This window comes from Eulemur rufifrons, chromosome 8 (assembly GCF_041146395.1).
Source record: "Eulemur rufifrons isolate Redbay chromosome 8, OSU_ERuf_1, whole genome shotgun sequence".
Lineage (NCBI taxonomy): Eukaryota > Metazoa > Chordata > Mammalia > Primates > Lemuridae > Eulemur > Eulemur rufifrons.
This window is the reverse complement of record NC_090990.1, coordinates 119,746,193-119,756,011: the sequence shown is the minus strand read 5'-3', so window position 1 is coordinate 119,756,011 and position 9,819 is coordinate 119,746,193.

Below are 9,819 nucleotides of genomic sequence, written 5' to 3'. Positions count from 1 at the left end.
TATATAATAGTCGAACACTGTACTTGAATGCCTTCTCACTATAATAGCTCATCTCATAAAACTTCTCTCAAGTTGGATATAAAATAATTTTATGAGTCAGGTTTGAAAGTGAAGTTGGAAATGGGGTAGAGGGAATAAAGAGGAAGTAGTGTCAATGCAAGTCTCAAAAAAGTCTCCCCATGATGTTAGAAATCACTTTCAATGAACATTTTCTTGTACATTGAATCATTTAACCTGAGAAAGACTATCAGTATGTTTGAATCCCTGCCAACATTGCTAATGGTGGCATCTCAGCTATATCTCGGTTAACGTGGAAAAAAAATCAATTTATTATAATTACTGAATTAAATAATTTATATTCCTTTTATTTTAAGACATTCTAATCAAGTAGAGTTAAACAACAGATAATCACCTTTCTTAAGAAGGAGCTGTCTGAATGTTTGTGTCCTGCCCAAAATTCATATGTTGAAATCCCAACCCCTCAAAGTGATGGTAGTAAGAGATTAGGGCCTTTTGGCTTGTGAATAAGTCATGAGAGGGTTAGTGCCCTTACAAAAGAGGCCCTAGATAGCTGCCTTGCCCCTTCTACCATGTGCTGACACAGTGTGAAAGAACCATCCATGAGCCAGAAAATGGGACCTCACCAGATACTGAGTCTGCTGGTGCCTTGATCTTAAACTTCCCAGATTCCTGAACTATTAATAATAAGTTTTTATTGTTTATGAGCTACCCAGTTTATGGTATTTTATTAAACCAGTCTGGATGAACTAAGACAAGAGGAAAAGATGGGAAAAAAATATTCCCTTTAGCAGCTGAAAGAAAATTAACCATAGTTCTTTCTTTTAGCCAATAATATGTCACATTAAGGCACAAAGGAAAAAAGAATATTAAAAAATACTTCATTTTTTAAGTCTACTTGATTCAGTAGCTCATTTTTTCAAAAAGTAAATAAGAAAATAATTCTTTCTAAATATTACCATAAGGATAACTATTATTGCCTTAAAGTATTATTATTCACTTTTACATGCCTGCAATTTTAACACATTTTGGTAAATTTAACTTACCAAGGCATATATATCTATTCAACCCATTCTAAGTAATTTATTTTTATAAAATTAATTTTAATAATTCAAAAATATGATCCTTTGAAGGATGATTATCTAATTTGTAGGCTCCTTGACATTTTCTTTTTGGTCTTTTATACCAGAAGACTTTTGATAATTTTGCTAAAGAAAGGAGAAGTTGGACAGGCACAATAGCATGGAACCCAACAGTTTCTATTCCCAAGATGAAGAGTTGAAAGGGAACCAAAAGGGACATACACTTCACATCAATGTAAAGTGACCAACAATCAGAAAAAAAGACAAGGTTCTTGCTCAAGAATGGGAAATATATGGTCTAACTCCCAGCCTAAATTAAAACATATTTTGGAACCAGCACATAAAGGATTTGATGTTGAAAGAATAAGAAAAATCTGTTAATAATGAATATATTAAGAGATCTTTCTAAATATTTTTAATAGAAAAGTACAGGTATAGTAACAAGGGCTCAGTGGAATAACAGAAATGCTAAAATGCATTGCTATGCAAAAGATGAGCTAGTCAGGAGGATAGAGTACATAATGGAATGAAGAAAAATAAGATATAGGCAATTCTTATTTTATGATTAAACTTTCATCCTCCTATCATCCTACTAGTTAGTCTAAAAATCACATACACGACAATTTCTCCAATTTGGGGCCCTCATTCTTCAGTTTCTGAAGGCTTAAAGCAGACAATATTTTGCCTTGCTTAGGACAAACTTGCCATCTAGTGAAAATAACTGGTAACTACAGAATGTGAGAATATGCCCAGTGCACTCAAACATGCGTACACTACCTCAAAACTTAAACTATCTTTTTCTTTTTGAAAATTCAATTATAAAGTTCCTCTTATTAACTGTCATTTGGAGATACAATGATGGTCAAAAATTAACATGGTTCTTAAAAGTATATGGGAGAAGATAGATGTCATTCAAATAATCACCAATTATATGTAAAAATGACAACAAATATAACAACTTCTATAGCACTATGTGCCATATTAATTCATCCAATATTCATAACAAGCCTATGGGATATATATATCATCATCTCTATTTTACAGATTTGAAAATTGAGGCACACAGATTCAGTAACTTACCCTAAGTCACACAACAGAGCAGGAATATAAACCACAGATACTGACCCCAAAATCTGTGCTTTTAGCCAGCTCTGAATGTAAAACTGAAAGTGTAATAAACGCAATAAAGATAAATATATGATTGGACAACCTTCATTCATTCATTTCTTCATTTGTTTATTCATGTATTCAGCAAGTATTTATTGAGTACCTACAATGTGTCCAGTACTATTTTGGGACAGAGGATAAAGTAACAAACATGACAAAGGCCCTAACCTCATAGAGCTTATATCATAAACACACACACATTAATATATATTTCTAAGCTGTTATATTACAAGAAGTTATCATGGTAGAGTAAGTGATTAATGATCAGTAAGTGAGGAGGAACACCATTTCCAGAGCAGTCATGAAAGTCCTGAGGAAAAGACATCTGAATAAAGACTGAATAAATTTGAAGGATATGAGCATCCAGAAGAAGAATGTTAGAGAGAGAACAAATGGAAAGGACATTCAGAGGGATTCTATTTTTTGTTTGACAACCTCACCCCTACTGCAGCAAGAGTGACTAAAGGGACATGCTCATGAAGCAGGGTAGTAGGACATGAGATTACACAAGTACCTAGAAAGGCTTTGTATCACAAAATAAATACTTTAGATTTCGTTCCAATTGCAATGAGAAACCAATTAAAGATTTCAAAAAGGGAAGTAATGTGATATAATTTATGTTTTTAAACAACACACTGGTTATTGTGAGAAGACTGTAAAGTACCTAGGGTAGAAGCAAAGCCTCTTCCAACATTCCAGGTAAGAGATAATGACGAAGAGATAATGATGAAATCTAATAGTCAATCAAAACAAATTTGCAAATAATTATGTAACAGTGAAACTATAAGTGCCATAACAGAAGGCAAAGAGTATACAGGAAATCAAATGAAGTCACATTTGATAAGGTCACATTAAGATAAGGATCAAGAAAATCATTATGGGGTGGCATACGTAGCAAATTGAGTATAAAGACACAAGAATATGTGGATGTCTTCAAGGTGTAAATAGTTCAGCTTCAATATAGCATAAGGTGAACATAAGGGTGAAACAGGAATCAAATGGAAAAATTAAAAGGATTAGGGTATAAAAATTAATCTCTCCTTTATTTTTATTTGTTTTCTCTTCTTTCTTATACAGCTTCCAGAAGAGCCCTGCCACAACTCAGTTATACGCTGGTTTCTATGTAATATGGTATACAGGACTTTTTAATGTCTCCAAGAGTGTTGGGCACAGAAAATGTTTTGCAGACATTACTAATAAATCTGCTCAAAGACCACCAGATTATGACAGATCTATGGTCTGAAAAAGTTAGGGTTACTAATTTGCTGCACGTAAGAGGAATAGCAGGACATTTCACCAATGAAGAGCTAGCATTCTAATTGGTTTTGGAGCAAAGTGGGATTTAAATAAAATTTAAATGAACAGTTCTTTGACAGGCTGAAAGCAAAGCAGAGCTGTTATTTACCATCAGGCCCAGACTGAGAAGTAGGCATGGGGTCCCGTTTCCTTGGAAACTATAAAATTAAGATGAATGTGGAATCATGTGTTTGAAGACGCATTATTCGAAGCTTTGCACCTGGGTAGAAAATTGAGACTGCTTCTCTGTGTCAAAGCACCGACACAGCTCAGCTCCCCAGGAAACAGTAGGCTGTTCCCATCTCACTCACATGATTTCATAAAGCAAAGTTTCTGATAGTCTATGATTTTAGAGAAAAAACTTTTTCAGTGCTGTCATTGGAGTTAATTAACAAAAGAAGTCTTTTTTACAGTTTTATACCACTATAGCTTTTAACGTATTTATTAAAGTTTAATTTTATAAAATCCCTTGGTTTTGCTGTGATTCCGGAGTAAGCCTGTCTTGGGAATGAATGAGGAGGAGACCACAGGAACTTAAGAGAGGTAAGTCGGGGAATACACTGTCATTTGCTCAGGCCACTTGTAAGCTGTTCCTAAGAACTTTGAGCCTTCCTGGAAAATAAATGACATCCAGACCAGCAAATCACCATAGGAGGTAGCTGGACTCACTCCAAGTGTATAGGGCCCTACCCAAGTTTCTCTGCTGGGATGGGGTGAATGACATCAAGTGGTTAGAAAGAAAAACTTAAGAGGAATCATGTAAGTGGTCAGCCAGAAAGTATATCACTGGTATCATGAAACTATATAGCAGAGAGATTGCAGGGCCCTCTAAAGCAGTGGTCCCCAACTTTTTTTGGCACCAGGCACTGGTTTCATGGAAGACGATTTTCCAAAGGGGTGGGGGGGGGTAGGTTGGGGTGGGTGGAGCGGCTGTAAATACAGATGAAGCTTCATGAAGCTTCCCTTGCTCTCCCTCTGCTCACCTCCTGCTGTGCAGCTCCTCACCACCATCACCACCACCACTTCCTCAGTTTCGTAGACAATTTTTTCCACAGGTGTAGGGGGGGACAAGGGGGAAAGTGGTGGTGGCGGCAGAGTTCTGGGGCCTGGTCCCTAACAGGCCACAGACCAGTATCGCAGCTCTAAAGGACAACTAAAGTGCCCCATATATTTGGTTGCCTGCCATGAGAGGACATTAACACCCAAGAGAGAACTGCCTCTTTTCCCAAAGGATTCTCAAACAGGAAGAGAAGGAGGTGAAGGGACAGGGAAAGAAAAACTGTTTCCTTCACCACTACAGGTTTTTTCTAAGCTTAGAGAAATATTTAAGCTTAGAAGTGAGATTAGTATTTAAAATTTGACTGAAAGGGAATCTTAATTATAAATAAAAGACTGTATTTAAATTCAAAATCAATAGGAAAGCTAAGCATTATGGCAGAGAAGGGAGATCCAATACAGCATATTTGAAGCTGTAAAATAAAGGATTTTTTTTGTTTTTGTTTTTTTGAATTTTTTTTCTGGCAGGTCCGTTAAGTTCAGCTAATTCAACCGTTCATCAAATTGGTTACATAGAGATGCTTTTACTTCTATAAGATATATTTGAAAAGCAGAATTGCTGGGTCAAAAAACATGTTTACATTTTATCCAAACAAATACTAGGATTTACTTTTCCAAAAGCTTGTGACAAAAATTTGCCCTCACATACACACCATTAGATTTTATGGCTTTGTAAAATGTTTTCCAGTTTGATAATTGAGAATTAGTATCTTCTTGTGGGGTCTAATTGGCATTCTCCTTACTACTGGTGAGGTTAAACATCTTCCCATACATTAATGGGCTGTCTAGATTTCCTTTATTTGAAAATTACCTGTTTATATTCTTTACACATTTTTTCTATAAATTTGTCTTTGTTTTCCTAATTATTCTGGTAACAACTATATTTTCTGACACTTTAACATTTGTCTGTAATTTAAGTTTTACATATTATATGAGAAGGTAGTCTAGCATTGTCATCTTACAGAAAGACAACTATTTATGCCAATACCATTTATTGATGGAACCATTTACTCTAGGCATCTTCTGAAATGTTTAACACATTTCAATTTTTTGATTGACCAATAAATATTTAAATGTATAGGCTTATATGTAGGAAAATAGCCTTCCAGGTGGCATGTATTTTAAAAATGTATATGTTAAAAAATGGATTACTAATTATAAATGTAGTTAAGAAAATATTTTAGAACACAGATATTTTTCTGGTGCTACTTCCCACGGCTGGATTCCATGCCAGAATAGCAAACATAAGCAAGTTATATCCCATTATAAAAGGTTGATTATCCTAGCAATAGCCAAAAGTTCATATAAATCCAACCTCTGTTCACTTGTTATTTAAAGGCAAGAAATAAACCTATAAATGACTACACATAAAATCCATACAGTCATCTCTCAATAAGTAACAAAAAAAATGACATTTTTATCTTTCTAATAATTTTGCATGGAAATCTTTGAGTTCGTTTCTTAAAGTTGTCATATAAACCAATGCGTATATAATCCCTGGCTGTCAGCATGATGTATTTTATTTTCTTGTGAATAACACTGATTTACATGTTTTAACATTAGTGATCATTAAGCTATTTGTGAGGCACTATGTTAATGCTTGGAGGATATAAAGATGAATATAGCAATTCCTTCTTCAAGGAGTTTATTATTAATAAGTAAATTATATACACAATTAATAATAAAATCTATATATGGTAACTTCTATGACAGGTGAAAACTACTATAATTATAAATGGGATGAAGACATAAATTCTGCCTTAGGAAAAAGAAAAAGTCTTTGGTGATGTTTGTTTTAAGTTACTAAGTTTCGAGGTAGCTTATTATACAGCAACAACCAAATCACTGAAAAATCTAGTCTCCAGTCTTTCAGCCCCTTCAATACAGAGAAAAGAACAGAAGAGGCAGAGATGGTGCTGACTGAAAATAGACAATTCATTGAGACGGTCCCATTTGAGCACCTGAAGAAAGCCAGAGAGCTAACCAGGCAGCTATCTGTGGGAAAAACACTCCTGAAAGAGAGAATAGCAAGTGCAAAGATCTCAGTCATGGGTCTGAAGAGTTCAAGAACAGCCAAGAGGTCAGTGTGTCTATAGTAAAGTAAAAGAGGAGAAGAACAGATGAAGTCAGAAAAGTAATATATTGGGGGAGTCAGATCATGTAAGGTCTTATAGCTAAGAAGAATTTCAGCTTTTATTCTAACTAAGACGAAAAGCCACTGCAGGGTTTTGAGGATTTAACAGAATCACTCTGGTTGTGATAAAAATATATTGAAGAAGTGTATTTTTAATCACAATAGAATGGACTTTGATATGGTAAAAATTAATCCTAAAGTATCAGTGCCTTTAACATAAAAAGTTATTTCCCAATTAGGAAAAGTTTGATGAGAGTCAGGCAATTCTGTAAGGAAGCTGTCATTGATGTGGTGACTTGGTATTCTAGGCTATGTTTATCTTGCAGCTCTACCACCTCAATATGTGGCCGCCTTGCCTGGTCACCATGTTCACACCCACTTTTCTGTGCTAGTCTGAAATTGAAGCATGATGTTTTCACTGACATACCATTAACCAGAATGAATCACAAAGTCCCACCTAACAACAAGGGAGTTCAGAAATGTAGAAGGACACATGAAATAATTATTGAGCCTTACTGTGTCTGTCCAGTGGGCAATGGCAAAAGTAGGAGACTAGCCATGAAGCTATTACAATATTCCCAATCATGCTGCTTGGACAAGGATGGTAATAACAGTGGAGATAGTGAAAAATGGTCAAATACTGAATATATTTTAAAGAAAAGGCAAAGAAAATATGCTGAATGGCAAGGCATGTGATATAAAAGACACAGGAGTCACAGGTGACTAAAGTGGAAAACAACTGAAGAAGTTTTCAAGTATATCAAGAGCTCAGTTGTAGACATATTACATTTGAAAAGCTTATACAAAACCGAGAGAATGTCAAGTAAGCAGTTCAATACATGGATTTGAAGAGTTTAGGGAAGAGGTACAGGCTGGAGATGCAATTTGGTAGTCATCAATATACGGGTGGTTTTTAAAGCCATAAAACTGGATGAGATGACCTGGCTAGTATGCGTAGGCAAAAAGAAAATAGATCTAGCCCTGGGAAATTCCATCCTTTGGTGGTCAAGGAGATGAGGCGGAACCAGTAAAATAAGCAAAAAGAATGAGCAGAATGATAGGAGAAATATTTGGCAAGAATGCTACCCAGCAAGCCAAATAAGGGCAGTTTGGTTTTTTTCGTTGTTTGTGGGGTTTTTTCTTTGTTTTTTGGGGGGCGTTGTTTTTACAGCAGAGAGTGAACAACTGTGTTTAGTGAGTGAAGCTTATAAATAAAGTAGGATAAGATCTGAGAAATGACTCCTAGATTTGGAAATATGTAGAGGTCACTGACGACCTCAAGAGGGAAAATTTCAGAAGCATAGTGGGAGGGAACAAACTTGACTGGAATAGACTAAACAGAATATGGGAGAAAAAAAATTGGAGACAACAAATAAAAATCACTGTTTCTAAGAGTTTTGCTATTAACAGAAAGAAAAGGAGTGGCAGCTAGAAAGTGCAAAAAGAGTGTTTTAAAAAAATTATTTTATTTATTCACTTTTGCTTTTACAAAAGGGTAAATGATATTATATGTATGTACTGATGAGTAAGACTAGTAGATTACATGAGAAGGTAGGCGATCTAGTTCCCAAGTGAGAGGTTACTAAACATACATAGGGAGGACATGAGGGCAACTTGGCTGTGACATCTGTCACCTATTGATGACCATGTGGATTCGGCTGATCTGGCTGCATAGGTGGGGGGGTTCCCCTTCCTCCCTCACTGCTCCACATGCATCCCTCCCAAAGCCACACACTCTATCGAGGAAGATGGGCTTACTTGATACAGAAGGACTATTCTCTTGTAAGGACATACAAGCAGCAGCGCTCCCCTGCTAGAACCTCCGAACAAGCCCTGAAGGAAGACAGGGAAAAGCCTGCAATGGATAGTGTTTAAAACAGCATGACCACTCCAATCAGTTTGTACCACTACTCTGTCTCTATTTTATTTTTCCAATGCACTATTATTCTCTGAAAGGAATTCTATTTACATGTTTTAGTCTGCCTTAATACTAGAATGTAAGCATCAACAGGGCAAGGATTGTCTCTCTTGTTCCTCCTCTCAACTACTCAATGTTGGCATTCCCCATGTATCTATACTGGATTCTCTTCCATCTACCCTCTCTCTCATCCTTTGGGTATAAATACCATATAGGTTAATGACAGATAAGTATCCAGTGGTGAACTTTCCCCAGAATGCCATATATACACATCCAACTACCTAACTGAAACAGAGATACTGAACAGGTACCTTAAACTTAACACATGTTCCTCCAACCCCCATACCCCCACTACAGTTCCTGACCTAGCTACACTTTAGGCAGCCTTCTCATGCTCAGTAAACGGCATCATCTTCTACAGATACTAGATAGTTTGAGACTTAAGCCAAAAATTCAGAACTTACCATTGATTACTCTCCTTCATATCCAAGCTCCTATCAATTTTACTTCCAGAATATCTCTAAATTCTAGCTCTTTCTCTGCATGCCTACTTTTACCAAACTATTTCCAGCAGTTTTTTGGTTTTTTTTTTTGCCTGGACTTCTACAGTAGTCCAGTTGGTCTTCCTGCTTCTAGTCTATACTTCTAGTCACAGTACAACCAAAGAGAAATTTTCACACCTAAAATTTGATCACCCCTCCACACACACACACACACACACACACACACATCTATTAATTTGCTTTTCCGATAATCAAGGTTCTGAACAAACCTACGTGGTCTGGCTCTGCCTACTTGATATTTTGAGGGGCAGGGGGTTCTCCTCATGTTTTTTTTTCCTCGTTTTGATTAATGTCTATCCCTCTCCTGTCCCCAACCAATAATGCTCCATGAAAGCAAAACTTCGATATACTGTTTATCGCTGGATCTTTAACATCCACGCAAGTACCAAATAAAATGAGCAGTAAGAGGCACCCTGGTTTTCCAGACTATAGGAGCTGCACCTAGAATAGTCTCTCTCCTTAGAATCCTCAAGGCCCTCTGATTGGGGTAAAGGGATACACTTCCGACCCTCTTGGAATGATCTGTCTCCTCCCTCTATTGAGAATCTAGGCAGAATATTGGATCAGAGTGTAACCCACAGTCAG